The sequence below is a fragment of the Callithrix jacchus genome, chromosome 11, assembly GCF_049354715.1.
Source record: "Callithrix jacchus isolate 240 chromosome 11, calJac240_pri, whole genome shotgun sequence".
Taxonomy (NCBI): domain Eukaryota; kingdom Metazoa; phylum Chordata; class Mammalia; order Primates; family Cebidae; genus Callithrix; species Callithrix jacchus.
In genome coordinates, this window is record NC_133512.1 from 19026710 (window position 1) to 19048696 (window position 21987).

Consider the following 21987-nt stretch of genomic DNA (forward strand, 5'->3'; position numbering starts at 1 on the left):
CAGCCAGTTTCCAGGCTTTCCAGTCAGGGCTGCAGGCTGGCTGCAGATCAAGCATCGCTTTTCCCCACAGTCAGTGGAAAATCTAAAAAGAAAGTGAACTTGATTCTCACAAGAATCTAACTCTTCATCATGAGGAAAAACATTAGAAGTCTCTGAACGATTTAAAAAATCTAATCCTTTGCCAAGTTTAGGCGTATTCACACTCAGACTAGGTTGGACACAAAGATGGCCCTGAGATTCTTACTTCTGGTGGACATACCCAGTACAATTGCCTGCCTTGAGTGTGGGTGCAACCTGTGAAGATGATGTATCACTCCTCTGCACAAGCTACAAATCAGTCACTGTTGAGTTACTCAAAAGGGAGAGCAATCTGGATGGGCCTTCCCTAAGAGGAGCTTTTAAATTAAGGTGAAGTGCCAGAGAGGTGAGCTTTTAAAGCCAACAGTCATGTCCTGAACTGCCTATTGGAGCCTTGAGGCAGAGAGCAGTGGTGGCCCCTGGGAGCTGAGAGAAGTCTCCATCTAACAACTAATGAGAAAATGAGGACCACAGTTATATAAGCACAAGAAAATGAATTCTGCCAACAGCCAGGAAGTTTGGAAGAGAACCTTGAGCCTCAGTTGAAGCCCTGGCCCTGGCCAACACCTGAATACTAGCCTGGTGAGATCCTGAGCAGAAGACTTAGCTAAGCTGTGCACAGACTCTTGATCTGCAGAAGCTGTGACATAATAAAGGCCTGTTGTTTTAAGCTGCTAAGTCCATGGCAATTTGTCACACAGCAGCAGAATACAAATACACCCCTAACTGAATCATTGGCAATAGTAATTGCATCAGTCATGATTTATCCCTTGAGGATTTTAGAGTGGTCTGCCTTCCTTGGATTTATTTCTATCATGTTATTTTACACATTCTATTTTTTTATGCATCTCCTCTGCTTTGTATTCCTGCTTTTAATTATATTGATTAAATTTTCTCTATTAATGTAAACACACTTTTTTTCTTCTACGGGTATTCATTTTCATTCTTGTAAATGAGACACAATAAATAAGTATAATAAAATTTAAATTTAAGCAGTGTCACTATAATTTTCACTTTCCTCTCACCTTCGATTACACTATTAGCTCCTTGTATCACCCTCCTTCTTCTTGGTGTAGGTTCTTTTTTTTTTTTTTTGGCAGAGACAGGGTCTTGCCCTGTTGTCCAGGGTAGAGAACGGTGGTGTAATACTAGTTCACTGCAACCTTGAACTTCTGGACTCAAGCCATACTCCCAGCTTTGTCTCCTGAGTACCTGGGACTACAGATGTGTGCCACCACACCAAGCTAATTAGTAAATTTTTTGTAAAGATGAGGTCTCGCTATGTTGCCCAAGCTGGTCATGAACTCCTGGGCTCAAGCAATCCTCCTGTCTTGGTGTTCTAAAGTGTTGGGATTGCAGGCCTGAGCCACCATGCCAGGCTGCCTTACCTCTTGAATGGCAGTTTCAATGGACCTAGTGAGAATTTAGTCACATGGGTGTGAGTGACTGGTGTTGTGTTGGAATGGAAATGGAATCTGCAAAAATAACTATAAAGCCATGCTCTTTTGAAGTCATTCTGTGCCTGATTCCCATGCCATGGGTTACACCATTCTTGAGTAAAATCTGTTCCAATTCTACCAACCTGGATAACCCAGGACTCAAAGAGAATACCAATACATGCTATGGATGCATCTCAGTGCATTATACCAATGCAATTTTATTAATATTACCTGTATTTAATTTTTATGTATGTCTAAAGACTGCAATTTTAAATAAAGAGAAAGTTACATGCAAGGAGAAAAGGAAAAGAAAAGTAGTATGCCAAAATGCCTAGGGTGTTTGTAGTAGTATAATGTATCTGATTTCTTTTCTTACAATCATCTATTCTCCAAAAAATTCAAAATTCCAGCTATGGTATGTTCATAATGAAAAAATTGGTACTAACAAACTAAGATGTAAAGCATTATTCATAGTGCAGAAACCAGGGACAGAGATTATGGCCCTTACTGCTGGCTGCAGTGCAGACATTTCCAGCAGCTTTCTCCTTGTGTTCTGAATGCTGTGGGGATTTTATTGGCTTGAGCTCCATAAATATGATTCCAGTATGATTATAAAGTAATCACAATTCAGTAAACAACTCATAGTAGGCATTGTGTACAATCTTCAAATGTCAGGGCTCAGGAAAACAGTGTCAGGTGCTGACTTTTAAAACAATCACTGTCACTGTTTAATAAAAACATTTGTTTAGTGTCACGAACCTGCGAGACATTGAATATACTTGCTTTGGGTTGCTGGAATTAAAATGAAGATGGTCTTAGCTCTCGTCCAGAGAGCTGCAATTCTCACCTGCTCATAAAGTAAGAGAATTGTAAGTGTTGCTGCTGGGTCTGTCCCTTCACAAAATAATAACAAAACTCACCAGTCTCCCTTGCAGCTAAGTGTGACCATTTCACTAAGTTCAGTTCTACAAAATTGGACTCGAAGAAATGCGTAAAGCTTCTGGGGCATGTGCTTAAATGATGGAGCTGCTCCCTTTCTTCCTCCCTTCCTCCATCCTAGGACTTGACCGTGGTTGTAAGGGAGAGTCATCTCACACAGAGGAACAAGGGGCCAGCAAGCTTTTCCTGCAAAGTACCAGAATGTTACTACTTTGGGCTTTGTGGGCTGAACAGTCTCTGTTACAACCACTGAACATTTTTTCTTTTTTTTTTTTTTGCTGTAGTAGAAAAGTGTCCATGAACAAGACTTCAACAAATGAGTAGGGCTGGGTTATAATAAAACTCTTGTCTGCAAAGACAGTCTTTGGGCCTCGTTTTGCCCACAGCTTAGTTTGGAGATCTCCATTCTAAAGAGGATGCAACAAATATATTTGTGATAATTTGGTCTCTAGAGGACGGCAGGTCTTCCTGTTGAAATTCACAAGATATAAAAGCTCATAAAATTTGATGCAGGAGGTTGGCATGTAGGATCAATGCATTGGAGAGGCTGAGTTGGGAGAATCTAGAGAGCAGTAGAAGCAGGAAACCACCTGGCCTTGAATTGAAAGATATAGTGGGAGGCATAACCACCAAGGACCAAGGCCAGTTTCCTCCATTGAAAGCCACAGCTGTAGAGCTTCTAGAGCTTCCCCTTTGGAATTCCGACTTGCGATGAGAAATAGACCTTCAGCTGGTTTAAGCCACTGCTGCTGACATCTTTATGACATGCAGTTCACTTACATCACAATGCCACAGGCTTGGGCCTTCAGTGCATGGTGGGGCACTGTGTGTACCAAGGCAGTCTGGTTTGGAAGCTCCCATATCTGATGCCTGGCTCAGAATTTCAGTTAAGGTTGGAACTCATATTGCCTTTTAAAAATAGGAAAAGTAATTCCAAGTTTAGGTGCCAGTTGCAGAACGAAAGTTCTCATCAACGTCCCAGTTCCTTTTTTCTTTGTTTAAGCTTGAAGTTAGGATACTGCAGGAGGCATGTTATGGTGGAGCATGTGGGAGTTTCACCTCTGCTTTTCTCTGTTTCGAATTGGGCCATTCACGTAGGCTATGTGGGAGACAGGTGGGCTGTGAGCTGGTGCTAAGCCCTGAGGTAGGCCCTGGGCAGTTCAGCGAATACCACGCTGTCACCTATACATGTGATTTCTGTTAAAATGAAATGGATGGTCTGATTCCTGCCTTCAGTGTGCTTGAAGCAGGAACAAGTTAAATGGGGCTGTTGAGGAAGTAACGACCTTTTCTTCCCATGACCTGCAATTGCCATACTCCTGAGGCAGCGCTCTCTGTGCTTTTACCCTTTCCCTCCGCAGTGCGCTTGCCATCCTTACTCCTTTTTCCTTCATTGCAAACATGCATTGAATTACCTCAAAATTGTTTTCAAAATGGTAGAAGTACAGATGCATCCAGAGACAGAGAGAGATGGAGAGAGGTGGGAGAAAGAAAGGGAACTGTCCTGTACAATCCTTACCCTACAGTCATTTTATATTCGGACAATACCATAGTCATTTTAGAATGTATATTTGAAGAAATGATTACAATGCAAAGATAGATAAAATAGAAAAAGAGAGAGAGGGAGAGAAACAATGAAACCTTACTGTTTTTCTTGGTTATGTGGTACTAGAGGAACTGAAATGTATTCCAGGTGCGGCTTCCTCTTAGTTTTACATTAAAACAGGTTGAGCAGAGCCAGGAAAAGTATTGCTTTCTCAGTGCCTATGAGGCTTTATTGGTAAGACTGGCACTGTTTTTGTCATTAGTTTCACCTTGCAATATAAATGCTTTGGAAGGTTTCCAGTAAATTTCAAATTGTTTAAACAGCTGGTCCTTTAGAAATATATTCACACTGACATATATTTATCTTAATGCAAAATTTACAAAAGAGAAAAGTAAAAGCTCAAATGTGTTCCTAATGAAGGCATTCTCATTATAGACATTTTGCCTATTTTTTTGAAAACATTATCAGACAGAAAACTGAAGTTTGAAACATGGCCTGATAAAATTCACTCAGTGTCTAGAAGTCTGCCCGAAGTGAAGGCTACTCCAGGTAAGAGTGCGTTCTTAATGGATTCCATGGTATTACCCGATGGTAAGAAATGGCGAGGAGAGTAGCGGTAACAGTGCAGGCTTCACTCACCTTTCCTTCCTCTGTCCTCACCTCTTATTAAAATCTCCCATCATACAGATTCTCCCAAAGTGATAATTTCATTAAATGTAAGCTTTGTAAGCTCTTCCAGAAGAACAACTAGAAATAGGCTGTATGTTCAGCAGTTGTGGGTCCAGCTGGGAGCTTCCTCTAGGGAGGCATAGCATGTTCCTGTCTGGTATAACCCACGCTGTGTGCTTCTTGACATCATTTGCCCACCTGCAGGTGACAGATTCATTTCTGTCAATTACAAATGTATTTTCTTAAATGGTAATCGTTTTGGGTATTGCCAAAATCCTTATGAACACTGGCAGGTCAGCCTTTTTTATTGGTATCCTTTTCTGAATGTTTAAACAGAGACATTCATTTTTTTTAATTTTTATTTTTTAACGCACACCTTCCCCTGTCATCAACAGTTTACACTTTATAGCCTCATTTGTTGTGCCAGGCACAGCAGAAGAGCTTTTAGTTGATTGTTGTCAAGTGCTCAGTAATTTGATTGAGGAGATATGAAGACTTTGAACAACAGTCTGGTTTAGTCGAATGCATCTTCTCCAAGTCATGGTAATTCTCTCCTTGCAAGTTTAACACTCTGTGAATGAAGCCATTTCATCAATATCACCCTCTCCACTTGGAGGAGAATATGATTGAATTGATTTTAGAAACACAGAAGTATCCTTGAATTTTCTACTGTTTCCATGCCTTGCTCGTCGCCGTCATTAATTTGCTGATTTATCCCTGTACTTCTGGCTACTTGACTTCATGTCTGGCAGACATTCCTGCTCCTCAGACCCCAAGGTGCAAACTCAGGCTTAAGTGTTTGGTATGATGCACTGTTACTGTCCTCCAGGGTGTGATTTCTATGATAAGGTTTCTTGTTCTAGATTTTGCTTTCTCCTTTTTAAGTTAGGTATGAAGATTGAATGGAGGACTAGAATGAAATGTTGTCTGTTCACAGTTGAAAGGGTTCCTAATGCCAGCTGGTCCAAAACCAATCCAAATTTCTAATGCTGTGCAACCCAGAACAAAGCCTCTGAATTTAGTCTGTTTTTCTGTCATTATCAGTATACATTCTTATATATGACACAAAGAAAAATTTATACACATCTTTTAATTTTAATCTAAAGTGCAATTCACCTATTATTTCTGAAATACTCTTTTATTAAACTATTACAATTAGAATTTTGTTATTTTCAGGGAGTAGAAAAGTTTCACAAAAATAGGATTTGCTTTCTGAATAAAAAATTGTTGCAAGTTCACTGAAGTAAATTCTAATATTATGAAAAGGTAAAATGAGGGAAATAACCTCCCCAGAAATCCTATGATTAAGAGACAAGAAAAATTTAGTTTTATGGTATAAATGTGTACATACTTATTTTATAAAATTGGAAGTGTAGTGTTTTTAAACATACTCTACATGTGCTTAAATATGAGCCAGATTTCTCTTATGGCACTATGGTCATCCTTTGGTATCCATGGGGAACTTTTTCTAGCATGCCCTCATATACCAAAATCTGAGGATGTTGAAGTCTCTGATATAAAATGGTGTAGTATTTTCATATAACCTGTGCACAGCCTCCTGTATGTTTTAAATCACCTCTAGATTACTTGCAATATCTAATACAACATAAATACTATGTAAATGATTGTTATAGCATATTGGTTTCTATCTGTATTGTTTTTGTTGTTGTATTTATTTATTGAATATTTTTGATCTGCCATTGGTTTAATCTGTATATGCAAAATTTTCAGATACAAAGAGCTGGCTGTGTATCTCTTATTTACATAATATTTAGTAATAGAACCCTATTATTTGAGATATTTTGAAGGAACATAGCTAACATATTATAAGAGAAAAGAATGCATATATTACTATTTCTATCATCCGTTTGTGTTTTTACACATTTTAACTGCTTTTGTTTCTTTCCTATCTGTTTATGTATATTGACTCTAATTGTTTTTAAATTTTGTCTTGACATTTAGAAGTCACACATCTCCATTTAAATTATTTTATGTATTAGTCTGTTCTCACACTGTTAAGAGAGACATACCTGAGATTGGGTAATTTAGAAAGAAAAAAAGGAGTTTAATGGACTCACATGGCTGGGGAGGCCTCACAATCATGGCCCAAGACAAAGGAAGAGCCAAGAGATATCTTAGAAGATGGTAGGCAAGGGAGCATGTGCAAGGGAACTTCCCTTTATAAAACCATCAGATCTCCTGAGACTTACTATGGTGAGAACGGTATGAGAAAGACCTGCTCTCATGATTCAATTACCTCCCACCAGGCCCATCCCACAATATTCGGGGATTACTACCATTCAAGGTGAGATTTGGATGGGGACACAGAGCTGAACCATGTCAGATAATTTAAGGATTACTTTTATAACAAACTTACTAGTATCAGCTAACATTCACAGAGATGTGATTTGGCTGATAGCTTAAAAATTATCAGCATTGCAAATGAAATATGTCTATAGACCAGAATGTCAGATAAATACATCTCCTCACATCTCTCATGGGTACTTTCAGCACAAGCTGGGATCATCTTATTTATTAATGTTTAATTGTGTATCTTCTCTCTCAAAAAAAATCAAATCCTTTTGACTTTTTTGCTTGGAAGCATACTCAAATCAATTATTTAGTCCTTATTTGTTTAGCTTGTTGCCATGGTCACAGTTACGCATTTTATATTGTAACACTATGATTCTTGAGTTTAAAAAAATTGATTCAAATTTTCATATGCTCAAGTATTCCTAGGGATATTTTCATAAAGGGCATATGAGGGCTTAATTAACAGCTCTTCAGACATCTTGGAACATGTTTTATTACCTGCACACATGAGTTAAGACTTGCCAGTTCCCAGCAAACTCTTAGCTATTGAAACATAACACTCAGTCGTATCATGGCTTAAGTAATAATTATGACAACGAAAATAATTTAAGGTTAACTGTGGGGAACTGAAAACTGTCTACCAATTAGTCATACCCATTTGTGCCCACAAGATTCTTTCCAGCTTTGGGCACCTACCACTCAAAATGGTCAGAAATCATCGAGTCACCTTCTATTGTCACATAACTGGAACCCTCCAGTGCTTTACTAGCCTTACTGACCAGGTCCTATCACCATGCCATGGACATCACTCCAGCAATGATGCCTTAGCCTTCCAATGTCAGCATCATTTTTCTTTCTCTCTCTTTCTCATTTGTATAAATTTATAGGCACAAATGCAATTTTGTCACATACATAGATTGCATAGCCATCAACTCAAGACTTTAGGGTGTCCATCTCCTAAATAACATACATTGCACACATTAGTTAATTTCTCAGCATCCACATCCTCCCACCCCATCATCCTTTTCAGTCTCCATTGTCTATCATTTCCCACACTACATCCATGTGTAGATATTATTTAGCTCCCACTTATATGTCAGAACATGTGATATTTATCTTTCTGTATCTGTGTTCCTTTAGACTCCAAGTTTCATTCATGTTGCTGCAAAACACATGATTTTATTTTTTGTGGCTGGATAGTATTCCATTGTGTATACATAGCACATTTTCTTTATCCAATTGTCTGTTGATGGACACTTGGGTTAATTCCATATCTCTACTGTTGTGAATAGAGCAGCAATAAACTTATGAGTACAGCTGTCTTTTTAAAATATATTGATATTTTCTCTTTAATGAATGGCCACTCTTACCTCTCCACTTCTTACCTTATCAGTTTAGCATTGCTTCTTCAAAATTGCTCATTGTCTCAGAATTCTCTCCTCCACTTCTCTTTCAAACTTCATGTAGTGTGGCCTTCACTTCCACCCTGCCAAAGTCACCAAAACTTCAATGCTGTTAAACCCAATGTTCACATCTAAGTCCTTATCTTAGTTGCACCCAAGTCATCATTGGACAGAGCTAATGGCTCCTGCCACCTTGAAATCTTTCATCACATAGTTTCTAGGATAGCACACTGATATTTTCCTAGCTCACTCATCTGTTCTTTTCCATATATATTTTCTTTATACTTTCTTGTACCCTCATCTCTCCAAATTCTTGACACTGGAACGTCTCAGTTCCCCGTTCATATTATACCAGACTCATAGATCAGCTGTTGACATTCTCACTCAAATGTCTAACTGGGCAGCTTGTATATACAATGGCCAGAAGGAGTATCTTGATTCTTCTGCCCCAAGTCTGTGGCCCCATCTCCACATTCTTCCTCTTCTCAGCTGGTAGCAACTCTGACTTTGTTAGATAGACAAATAGTTCATGGAGCCATTTTGCTTTTCTTTATTTCATAGCCCATATCCTAGCTATTAGCAAATCCTCCACTATCAAAGCAGGTCCAGAATCTAGCTTTTGACCTCTGCCTCTGTCACTCTGCTACAATCCAGTATAACGTCTTCAATGGGATGCTGTCAAAATCTCTTAACCGACTTCTCTGCTTCTGGCATTGCACTCTATTTCTATCCTGATTTCCCATGTGGCAGTCATTTAATTTTCTGTTAAAATGTACTTCTGGAAATGTCACTCCCCTATCTCCTAAATGATACTGCAGCACCTGGCCTCTTCTGGCATCTTCATCACTGGGCCTCCTGTGGTCTCCCTCGCTCACTCTCCTGGAGGCATTTTGGCCTCTGTGCTATTTCTGGAACCGGGCAAGCACCTGCTCATCCGAGAGCTCTTCCCCTGATTCCTCCCCCTAGAATGGTCTTTCCCTAGAAATCAGCAGAGACTTTCCCTCCCCAAACCCTTTCAGTTCTTTATTCAATATCGCCTTCCAAGCAAGGCCTTCATTAAATTCATTTCAAACATCACAACTTCTGCTTCCTGCAATTCCCCATTCTTTTTCTCTGTTTGTTTCTTCCCAGCACTTATCACTTTCTAGCTTTACTCAAAGTTTTGGTAATTTTCTCTGCCTCCTGCCTCCTCTCACCCACTATAATGTAAATTCTATGAGGGCAACACATATGTTTCTTGCATTAATTCTTACATTGCCTCACCCACTATAATGTAAATTCTATGAGCGCAGAACCTATGTTTCTTGTATTAATTCTTACATTGCCAGACACTGAGATCAGTACCTGGAACACTCCGGACACTTTATCAAATTGTCAAATGAATGGAAGGTATTATATCGCAGTGCGCTGGACAGACGTTGTTCTAACAGTATGACAAACATAAAAGGACCAGAAGAACATCTTTCAGAATTGTCAGTGCATTGCTGAACTTACTGACAAACCCGTGTGGGGATCCAACAGAAGCCTAAATTCCCCTGAGTGAAGGTGAAGCCACATGAAGCCTGTGACTCTTCCCTTACTTACCTCCACTACTCCTCACCTTCTGATGGACCTCAGACCCCTCTCTCCTTGGCGTCTGACTGGGGGCTGCCTGTGCCCAGATTCAGTACATCGAATTGGTCTGTGGACATTCACCTCTTACATATAATCATGTTTCAGTATGTCTACTTCCTTACTTTCTTGAAATCCTAAAGAGAACACCATTTTATGTGTTAGTATATGCTTTGAAGAATTATTTTCCTATTTGTCATGAGTACTACCACTTTTCTTTTTTCTGTAGACCCAGGGTATGTCGGTCACTTTTCCTCCACCTTGCAACCGTTTTTTTGTTTGTTTGTTTTTTAATTTTTTATTGCATTTTAGGTTTTGGGGTACATGTGCAGAACATGCAAGACAATTGCATAGGTACACACATGGCAGTGTGTTTTGCTTCCTTTCTCCCCTTCATCCACAGTTGGCATTTATCCCCAGGCTATCCCTCCCCAGCTCCCCCCCCCGCTGGCCCTCCCCTTTTCCCCCCAATAGGTCCCACTGTTTAGTACTCCCCTCCCTGTGTCCATGTGTTCTCATTTTTCATCACCTGCCTATGAGTGAGAATATGCGGTGTTTCATTTTCTGTTCCTGTGTCAGTTTGCTGAGAATAATGTTCTTCAGATTCATCCATGTCCCTACAAACGACACAAACTCATCATTTCTGATTGCTGCATAATATTCCATGGTGCATATGTGCCACATTTTTCCAATCCAGTCTATCATCAATGGGCATTTGGGTTGATTCCAGGTCTTTGCTATTGTAAACAGTGCTGCAATGAATATTTGTGTGCATGTGTCCTTATAGTAGAACGATTTATAGTCCTTTGGATATATACCCAGTAATGAGATTGCTGGGTCAAATGGAATTTCTATTTCTAAGGCCTTGAGGAATCGCCACACTGTCTTCCACAATGGTTGAACTAATTTACACTCCACCAACAGTGTAAAAGTGTTCCTTTTTCTCCGCACCCTCTCCAGCATCTGTTGTTTCCAGATTTTTTAATGATGGCCATTCTAACTGGCATGAGATGGTATCTCAATGTGGTTTTGATTTGCATCTCTCTGATGACCAGTGATGATGAGCATTTTTTCATGTGATTGTTGGCCTCATGTATGTCTTCTTTCGTAAAGTGTCTGTTCATATCCTTTGCCCAATTTTGAATGGGCTTGTTTGTTTTTTTCCTGTAAATCTGTTTGAGTTCTTTGTAAATTGTGGCTATCAGCCCTTTGTCAGATGGGTAAACTGCAAAAATTTTTTCCCATTCTGTTGGTTGCCGATTCACTCTAGGGACTGTTTCTTTTGCTGTGCAGAAGCTGTGGAGTTTGATTAGGTCCCATTTGTCTATTTTGGCTTTTGTTGCCAATGCTTTTGGTGTTTAGGTCATGAAGTCCTTGCCTACTCCTATGTCCTGGATGGTTTTGCCTGGATTTCCTTCTAGGGATTTTATGGTGCCAGGTCTTATATTTAAGTCTTTAATCCATCTGGAGTTAATTTTAGTGTAAGGTGTCAGGAAGGGGTCCAGTTTCTGCTTTCTACAGATGGCTAGCCAGTTTTCCCAACACCATTTGTTAAACAGGGAATCCTTTCCCCATTGCTTGTTTTTGTCAGGTTTATCAAAGATTGTATGGTTGTAGATATGTTGTGTTGCCTCCGATGCCTCTGTTTTGTTCCATTGGTCTATATCTCTGTTTTGGTACCAGTACCATGCTGTTTTGATTACTGTAGCCTTGTAGTATAGTTTGAAATCCAGTAGTGTGATGCCCCCCGCTGTGTTCTTTTTGCTTAGAATTGACTTGGCTATGCGGGCTCTGTTTTGGTTTCATATGAAGTTCATGGTGGTTTTTCCCAGTGCTGTGAAGAAAGTCAATGGTAGCTTGATGGGGATCACGTTGCTTCTGTAAATTAGTTTGGGCATTATAGCCATTTTCACGACATTAATTCTTCCTAACCATGAACATGGAATGTTTCTCCATCTGTTTGTGTCGTCTCTTATTTCGTTGAGCAGTGGTTTGTAGTTTTCCTTGAAGAGGTCCCTTATGTTCCTGGTGAGTTGTATTCCAAGGTATTTTATTCTTTTTGTAGCAATTGTGAATGGCAGTTCGTTCTTGATTTGGCTCTCTTTAAGTCTGTTATTGGTGTAGAGGAATGCTTGTGATTTTTGCACATTGATTTTATATCCTGAGACTTTGCTGAAGTTGCTTATCAGTTTCAGGAGTTTTTGGGCTGAGGCGATGGGGTCTTCTAGGTATACTATCATGTCGTCTGCAAATAGAGACAATTTGGCTTCCGCCTTTCCTATTTGAATGCACTTTATTTCTTTTTCTTGCCTAATTGCTCTGGCTAGAACTTCCAGTACTATATTGAATAGGAGTGGTGAAAGAGGGCATCCTTGTCTAGTGCCGGATTTCACAGGGAATGTTTCCAGTTTTAGCCCATTCAGTATAATATTGGCTGTTGGTTTGTCATAAATAGCTTTTATTACTTTGAGATATGTTCCATCAATACTGAGTTTATTGAGGGTTTTTAGCATAAAGGGTTGTTGAATTTTGTTGAATGCCTTCTCTTCATCAATTGAGATAATCTTGTAGTTTTTGTTTTTGGTTCTGTTTATGTGGTGAATTACATTTATAGACTAGTGTATGTTGAACCAGCCTTGCATCCCTGGGATGAATCCTACTTGATCATGATGGATAAGTTTTTTGATTTGCTGTTGCAATCGGCTTGCCAATATTTTATTGAAGATTTTTGCATCTATGTTCATCATGGATATTGGCCAGAAGTTTTCTTTTCTTGTTGGGTCTCTGCCGGGTTTTGGTATCAAGATGATATTGGTCTCATAAAATGATTTGGGAAAGATTCCCTCTTTTTGGATTATTTGGAATAGTTTCAGAAGAAATGGTTTCTTCAGAAAGGAGTTTCTTCTTCTTCAGAAAGGAGCTTCAGCTCCTCTTCATGTGTCTGGTAGAATTCGGCTGTGAACCCATCTGGACCTGGGCCTGTTTTGTGTGGTAGGCTCTTAATTGCTGCCTCGACTTCTGACCTTGTTATTGGTCTATTCATAGTTTCAGCTTCCTCCTGGTTTAGGTTTGGGAGGACAAAGGAGTCCAGGAATTTATCCATTTCTTCCAGGTTTACTAATTTATGTGCATAGAGTTGTTTGTAATATTCTCTGATGATGGTTTGAATTTCTGTGGAATCTGTGGTGATTTCCTCTTTATCATTTTTTATTGCATCTATTTGGTTGTTCTCTCTTTTCTTTTTAATCAATCTGGCTCGTAGTCTGTGTATTTTGTTGATCTTTTCAAAAAAGCAGCTCTTGGATTTATTGATTTTTTGAAGGGTTTTTCGTGTCTCTATCTCCTTCACTTCAGCTCTGATCTTAGTTATTTCTTGTCTTCTGCTGGGTTTTGAGTTTTTTTGATCTTGCTCCTCTAGCTCTTTCAATTTTGACGATAGGGTGTCAATTTTGGATCTCTCCATTCTCCTCATATGGGCACTTATTGCTATTTATTTTCCTTTATAGACTGCTTTAAATGTGTCCCAGAGGTTCTGGCATGTTGTGTCTTCGTTCTCATTGGTTTCGAAGAACTTCTTTATTTCTGCCTTCATTTCATTGTTTATCCAGTCAATATTCAAGAGCCAGTTGTTCGGTTTCCATGAAGCTGTGAGGTTCTGGGTTGGTTTCTGAATTCTGAGTTCTAATTTGATTGCACTATGGTCTGAGAGACTGTTTGTTATGATTTCAGTTGTTTTGCATTTGCTGAGGAGTGATTTACTTCCAATTATGTGGTCAATTTTAGAGTAGGTGTGATGTGGTGCTAAGAAGAATGTATATTCTGTGGATTTGTGGTGGAGAGTTCTGTAAATGTCTATCAGGTTTGCTTGCTTCAGGTCTGAGTTCAAGCCCTGGATATCCTTGTTGGTTTTCTGTCTGGTTGATCTGTCTAATATTGACAGTGAAGTGTTAAAGTCTCCCACTATTACTGTGTGGGAGTCTAAGTCTCTTTGTAAGTCATTAAGAACTTGCCTTATGTATCTGGGTGCTCCTGTATTGGGTCCATATATGTTGAGGATTGTTAGCCCTTCTTGTTGTATCGATCCTTTTACCATTATGTAATGGCGTTCTCTGTCTCTTTTGATCTTTGTTGCTTTAAAGTCTATTTTATCAGAGATGAGAATTGCAACGCCTGCTTTTTTTTCCTCTCCATTTGCTTGGTAAATCTTCCTCCATCCCTTTATTTTGAGCCTTTGTGTATCCTTGCATGTGAGATGGGTTACCTGGATTACAGCACCCTGATGGGTTTTGGCTTTTTATCCAATTTGCCAATCTGTGTCTTTTGATTGGTGCATTTAGTTCATTTATATTTAGGGTTAATATTGTTATGGGTGAATTTGATACTGCCATTTTGATGCTAGCTGGCTGTTTTGTCCGTTAGTTGTTGTAGATTCTTCATTATGTTGATGCTCTTTAGCATTTAGTGTGATTTTGGAATGGCTGGTACTGGTTGTTCCTTTCTATGTGTAGTGCCTCTTTCAGGAGCTCTTGTAAAGCAGGCCTGGTGGTGACAAAATATCTGAGTACTTGCTTGTTCACAAAGGATTTTATTTTTCCTTCACTTCTGAAGCTCAGTTTGCTGGATGTGAAATTCTGGGTTGAAAGTTCTTTTCTTTAAGGATGTTGAATATTGGGCCCCACTCTCTTCTGGCTTGTAGTGTTTCTGCCAAGAGATCTGCTGTGAGTCTGATGGGCTTCCCTTTGTGGGTGACCCGACCTTTCTCTCTGGCTGCCCTTAGTATTTTCTCCTTTATTTCAACCTTGTTGAATCTGACAATTATGTGCCCTGGAGGTTGCTATTCTTGTGGAATATCTTTGTGATGTTCTCTGTATTTTCTGCCTTTGAGTGTTGGCCTGTCTTGCTAGGTGGGGGAAATTTTCCTGGATAATGTCCTGAAGCATATTTTCCAGCTTGGATTCATTCTCTTCGTCACATTCTGGTACACCTATCGAACGTAGGTTAGGTCTCTTCACATAGTCCCACATTTCTTGGAGACTTTGTTCATTCCTTTTTGTGCTTTTTTCTCTGATCTTGGTCTCTCATTTTATTTTATTGAGTTGATCTTCGACTTCAGATATTCTTTCTTCTGCTTGGTCAATTTGGCTGTTGAAACTTGTGCATGCTTTGCGAAGTTCTCGTATTGCGTTTTTCAGCTCCTTTAATTCATTCATATTCCTCTCTAAGTTATCCATTCTTGTTATCATTTCCTCGAATTCTTTTTCAAATCTTTTTTCAAGGTTCTTAGTTTCTTTGCATTGATTTAAAACATGTTCTTTTAGCTCACAAAAGTTTCTCATTATCCATCTTCTGAAGTCTAATTCCATTATTTCGTCACAGTCATTCTCCGTTCAGCTTTGTTCCCTTGCTGGTGAGGAGTTTTGGTCCTTTCTAGGAGGTGAGGTGTTCTGGTTTCGGGTGTTTTCCTCTTTTTTGCGCTGGTTTCTTCTTATCTTTGTGGATTTATTCACCTGTCATCTATGTAGTTGCTGACTTTTCGATTGGGTCTCTGAGTGGACGCCCAGATTGTTGATGATGAAGTATTTCTGTTAGTTGGTTTTCCTTCTACCAGTCTAGCCCCTCCACTTTACAACTGCTGAGGTCCACTCCAGGCCCTGATTGTCTGGGATGCACCTATAGCAGCTGCGGAACCGTGAGGGATGCTACCAGTTTCTTTTTCTGCTTTGTTTGTCCCAGAATGATGCCTGCCAAATGTCAGTCTTTTGAATATAGAGGGGTCAGGGAGCTGCTTGAGGAGACAGTCTGTACTTTATAGGAGCTCAAGTGCTGATCTGTGAGCTCTGTTGTTCATTCAGGGCTGTTAGGCTGCTACGTTTAATTCTGCTGCAGCAGAACTCATAAAAAAATCCTTTTTTTCTCAGATGCTCTGTCTTGGGGGGGGTTGGGGCTTTCTTTCTGAGTGTCTGTTGTGCTGTCCTGCCCAGCTAGGAGGCAGTCTAGTCAGTATTTGACTGCCGAGTCTCCGCCCTGCTGGTGTGAGGTTCACCCTGTTGCTGCAGGCTCTGCCCTGCTGCTGCGGTCTCTGCCCTGCTGCCACAGGGTACGCCCTGCGGTGGAGTCTCTCTTTTGTAGCAGGTGGCCTCGGCAATGGCAGGCTGCGTCAGCAATGGTCGTGTACCTCAGTAGGGGCGGATTGCCTCGGTAATGGCGGATGCCCCTCCCCCATGGAGCTGCACCGTCCTGGGTTCAGCTGTGCCCTCAGGGAAACTCTCCACCTGGAGCATTTGGATTCGCCATTTTATTTGTCCCTCTGCGCTACCCCAAACTTTTTTTCTCTGGAATCTCCTGGATTGGCTCACTGTCCAAGTCCCATTCAGTCTCAAGTTCAGCCCTCTCAAGTCTCAGATTGCCTGTTCAACAGGGCACTCGGACCAGTGCGCTTTGTGCGCAGCGCTGTGCAGCACCGCTGTGCTACAGTGCCGGCTGCTGGCTGCACTGGCTGCCGGCGGCACCAGCCAAAACCTCTGCCTGGCGTCCCACATCTCTTTTATACCTGGGAATTTCCCCGTTCTGTGGGCAACAAAGATACGTCTGGAAGTGCGGCCCTGACTCACCCTCTCCGCGCATTCACCGAGATCTTCAATCCTGGGTTGCCTTACTGTGCCATCTTGAGTCCCCCCACCCACCTTGCAGTAATTCCAGAAAGAGGAGTGGTCCGTTCAGCTCTGGGCATGGTACATGTCTAAATGGAGAGCCAGGTTCTCATTATTCTCCTGGCTGTTGGTACAATCTTTCCTTTACATTTAAAGTAAAAATCTGGTGGTGTTTGAGGTTTTGGTCCAGTTCCTGATTTCACTCATTCATTTATTTTGTGTTGACCTGACAGAAGAGGTAGTTTATCTTGTGCTCTGCAAGAAAGTGAGGATTTCATTGTTTTAGTATCTGAAAGTATTCATTTTTTTCATATAGAAAAGAGTGATTTTTTTTCCATATAGAAAAGAGTGAATGAACAACTACAGTCTTCAGATTGCAAAAATGTAACAAATCTATTTATCTTTTTGAGTATCTTCAAAATCTTGAATATGAAGTACCATGACTTAGCTACTTTCATCCCTGGAGTTGTTCTGTGAATTGGATTTTTGTATGAAGAACTGAGGCATAAAAACACGGATTTATAGAGACAAAAGGATAGAGAACCAGAAAAAGAGAAAAGCAACTTTCTTATTTTTCTAACTTACAATGTTTTGTTTTCTTGTTATTTTTCCATATAGTCTCCTCAGCTGTGAGCAAAAACGCTACTCCTCTGTCTGGGTTATGCACACGCTGTCATTTGGCCTCTCTCTCTGAATTCAAAATTCTATAAGTCATCATATTCTTTTGTTCCCATTCTGTGATGACATGCAAACCCCTGCGGAAACTTACAAGGGATCACATCTTCTTTATCAAAGCCAGATGGAAAATCTACAAGATATCTTAGAGAAAAGCAGCAGCAGAAGGAATAGACTCGGTCAGGTGGAGAGGAACGACCCCGGAGAGGAAGAGGCTGCCGTCTCCACCGGAGCCTTCTGAGGCATCTCCACCCTAGCCTCCTAGTCTCTTCTTTAAAATTATGGTACAAAGCAGACTAAATATCTTTATTTTTCTAGGTTCTCTCTAGCACATATTTGATGCAAAGAGAACAGGAAGGAAACTAAAAAGTATACAAAATGATTTACATTAAAAAAAATACTAAATTGGATCTTACCCTAAACTCACATACAAGGTTTCTAGGCTCTGTGCTGTTGAGTGTATTGTCTTCAGACAACTATGCTTCTCAACTTCTACCTGCTTTTAAAGTAATTATGGGTATATAATAGTTGTATACATGTATGAGGTACATCTGACATTTTGATACAATCATCCAATGTGTGATGATGAAATCTGGGTAACTGGGATATCCATCGCCTCAATCATTTATCATTACTTTGTGCTTGGTGCATTCCAAATTCACTCTTTTAGTTATTAATATTTTAAAATATATAATAAATTATTGTGAACTATAGATGCCTTATTGTGCAGACTTTTCTATTTCATTGAAGAAAATAAAATTGGAATCAATGTGTTCAATCAAGGTGAACCAATAATTCATTTCTGTATCAGAAATTGTACTATATTTTAAATACATTAATGGTTTTCCTCCTAAAATCAATTGTCTAAAATGAACTGTTTTACCATACCAGATACATATTAGGTTTTCTTATAGATGAAACGTTTTAGTAGGAAAATTGTAAACTATTTTTTTCTATCATTAGCAAATCACATGCAACATTTCTTCAGAAGGTGAAAAACAACATTAGAGTTTTATCTCTTATGGGACACTTTTAGAAACTCATCCCGATTTGAAACCAAACACCAGGGAAGTGTGCTGAGCACTCTGAAATATACCCCAAAGCCCACTTGCCAAGGTCAGGATCATGTGTGTTCAGATTAACCCTCCCTGGAATATTTCTGTGAAGCCACAGCAGAAAAAAACACATGAGACAGGAGCACATTTTAAAAGCAAGATTCAAAAGCTGGAGCAGTCCCTGGGGATTGATTCTAAAGCAGATGAGATTGAAATGATGCTTTGTGTGCATAAGGCAATGGCACATAGCCCCACAGGGCTCGGCATTGGCATGGCTGCTATTATTCCACCAATATGCAAAAGTACAACCCCAGACCTGCGGATGTGGTTTCAGATATTGCACTGATAATTCTAAGCACGGACTATTAGAAAGTGATTAGCAACTCTTTGTGCTTTCATCTCAAGACTGTTATTTTCTCTTCCTCGTAGGGACAAAGCACAGGCAGCTGTACCCTGTTATTTATGAAGCCGTGGTAAAGTAGCTGGAGATTTTGCCATCTTAATTGGCTCCATTTCAGTGAAATAATAATGCATGGGAGAAATTTTAGAAAAGAGAGGAAGAAAAATAATACTACAATCCAAAGCCTGTGGTATTAAGCAAATTTCCACTTTCAAATACTTAATTCATAAAGAGCAACAGGTGGCAAAAAAGAAAACTTTATTCACACACACATACATGCATGCATGAAGACCCACATTCGTAATTGAAGACAGTTATTTTTTCTTGGGGTACTTACATATAAACATACCTGATTCAGTCTCTTTTTATATACATAATCGGTTATGAATCACTTAGGAAGATACCTCTGAAAAATGCATCCTTAGGTAATTTCATCGTGTGAACATCATGAAGTGTATTTACACGAACTTAGATGGTACAGCCTACCACACGCCTCGGCTATATGGCACGGTCTACTGCTTCTAGGCTACAAATCTTCACAACAGGTGACTGCACTAACACTGCAGGCAACTGTAATACAATGGCAAGTATTTGTGCATCTAAACATATTCAAACATAGAAAAGAGACAGTAAACATATGGCGTGCTAATCTTATGGGACCACTGTCTGTATGCCATTGCTCCTTTGCTGAAGCATTGTTATCTGGCACATGGCTGGATAATGTGTGTGCTTTGTCTCATTTTATATCTCTTCAATTTGTATAGGCTGATATAGAAAAGGCGAATTTAGAGAGTTGGTACTGTAAATACATAGGCAAAGTGTCACATCCTTTTAAATCAGTGTTTCATTTAAGGTGCCAAAATAGAAAGAAAATCAATGGGTCCAGAGAGGGTGGTAAGAGACTAGGGAGCTGTTGTAGGCAGAGTGGTATCTTATTTGGTTGAAAGTGTAGTTCTATGCATGAAAACCTCAAATAGTTGAAATGTTTTCATATGGGAAAGGAGAATTTCTGCGTTTGAAATAAGATTTTTGTTTGTTAAAACTTTAATGTTAATTTGATATTATTTGGCAAAGCTTTTAGAGAAGGCTGACACCCACATCCTCTAGGCTGTCTCTCTCCAGGTGCACGGACATGTGTGTGCATATCTGGGCTTATGCTTGGGTTCATATTTATTATCACCAGTGTTCAGAAATCCTTTAGCCCTCTTCTCCTTGTTTTTCCATTCCTATTTTCACATCTAGGAAGGAAAACAGAGGCCCAGGAGGGGGAAGGAGTCATGAGACCTTGAGGAAGCCAGCATGTTAACTATGCACCAGGCCCCTTGAATTTCTGACTCTAGTTGATGAGACATAGTTTCAGGGTTAGAGGCTTTGGTTTGATTACCATAGAATGAGGAATAAAGAAATAGTGGTTCAGCAAAGGTTTGCTTGCCTCCCTATTCTTTCATTAGTCTAGATTTTGTTCATCATAAAATGATGGAAGAGATAAAGAGATTTTTATCCTTTCTTCTCTAGAACCTTCTTTGTTTTCACTATTTTCATCAACATGTAATTTTGAAAAAATGAAAACATGTAAGCTTACCAAAAGAATAGTAAATGGTTATCTGTGCCCACCTTGCTTCAACAACTGAGGGCGTTCTGTAATAACTGCTCTGTGTGCATGTCTCTATCAGCCTAAATCTGTCTGTCTGCACTGAACTAATACCCTCTAAACCAAGGAACCAATTGAGCTGCACACATCACATCCCATTTTGTCATTAGATTTATTTCTAATTTATTCTGGCCTAGCCATCCTACTGTTTAATTTCTAGAGTTCGAATTTGGGGCATGCAGCATTTGTAGAAGCTGTGCTCATCTGAGTGCTTCCTAGGTGGGGCCGCTGACTGCTTCTCTGTCCCCTGATTTTCTGTAACTGCTCAGTGTGGCTCAAAGTCTTGACAAGAATCAGACTTAAATTTTAAGTGATACTTCATAGGGAATGCCACACTTCATTATGCATGTATTTTAAAAACTGAGTAAACCCCTGATTTTTAAAATAAGTAAAACTCAGAAAACATGTGATGATTCACTGTAATCATACTCGTAGTTGTGACTTTTAATAAATATCAGAGTAGCAAGAACTTAAGCACTTCCTCTTTTTTTTTTTTTTTTTTTAATAAAAATGAGATTTCACCATGTTGGTCAGGCTGGTCTTGAACTCACAACTTCAGGTGATCCACCCACCTTGGCCTCCAAAGTGCTTGGATTACAGGTGTGAGCCACCATGCCCAGAGAGCACTTCCTCCTTAAAGTGAGTTCCCACATGAAGCAGTCTGTGGAGGCTCGATTCCCTTACTGCAGTGGAGGTGCAGAAGCTTCTGCTTCTTCCCTTGCTGATTCCATTTTCGTTTCTCCAGCTTGACCATCCAGAGGAAGGGTCGCAAGGGCTTTTCAGCACAGGTGTGTCTTCCCACGTTTACAGATGTTAGGAGCAGAACAGCCTGCAAAACAGTGATTTGTAAAAGTGTTGTTTCCTTTTAAATTCCCTTTTATTTTCAAAAATAACATTTATTGTACATATTTGAGATTTACCACATGAGGTTATGTTATATATATAGATAGGAAAATGGTTATTATAGTGAAGCAGATGGACATACCTATTATCTCACATGGTTACTTTTTTGGTAACAAGAGAGGCTAAAATCCACTTATTTGACAAAAATTTCGAATACAGCGTAATTTTATTAACCTTAGTCCTTAAATGGTATATTAGATCTCTAAACTTGATCTGGTTTGAACTGCTAAATTCATACTAACTCCTCTGGCTAAATCAAAGGCTATTTAACTCCAGCAAGCATCAGAATCACCTGTAAGCCTCCTTGATTGGGCCCCACCCCAGAAGTACCAATTTAATGGGTGTGGCGAGGGGCCTGAGAATGTGTATGTCTAACACATTTCTAAGTGAGGATGCTGTTGGTCCAGGGACTACACTTTGAAATCACTGAGCTAAAGGATACACTTTCTCACAGTGGAATTCCCTGTGAGTTATCCTTTAGGCCAATTGTATGTGCTAACAATTTGAATAAATCAGAAGTGAAGGAAGCTCAGGATTTGCTTCTAAGACCTGTACTTAAATTTATGAGTTTCCACTTCATATTTAACTTCCTACTTTAATCTGCTTTCTTTCTTGTTAAATGAAAATGCTAATACCAGATTTTCTCATAGGCTGA

At 39.7% G+C, this 21987-nt stretch overlaps 1 long non-coding RNA gene across 2 annotated transcripts in view; it reads left to right on the forward strand.

The window, feature by feature from the left end:
• Positions 1 to 3263: 3263 nt before the first annotated feature.
• The window catches only part of LOC118143624 (uncharacterized), a 63409-nt gene continuing 44685 nt past the window's right edge, over positions 3264 to 21987 (forward strand). For both annotated transcript variants that reach the window (XR_008473304.2, XR_013523693.1), the window contains exons 1-2: positions 3264 to 3348; positions 4471 to 4551. This is a non-coding gene — a long non-coding RNA (uncharacterized LOC118143624). The remainder of the gene's footprint in view (positions 3349 to 4470; positions 4552 to 21987) is intronic.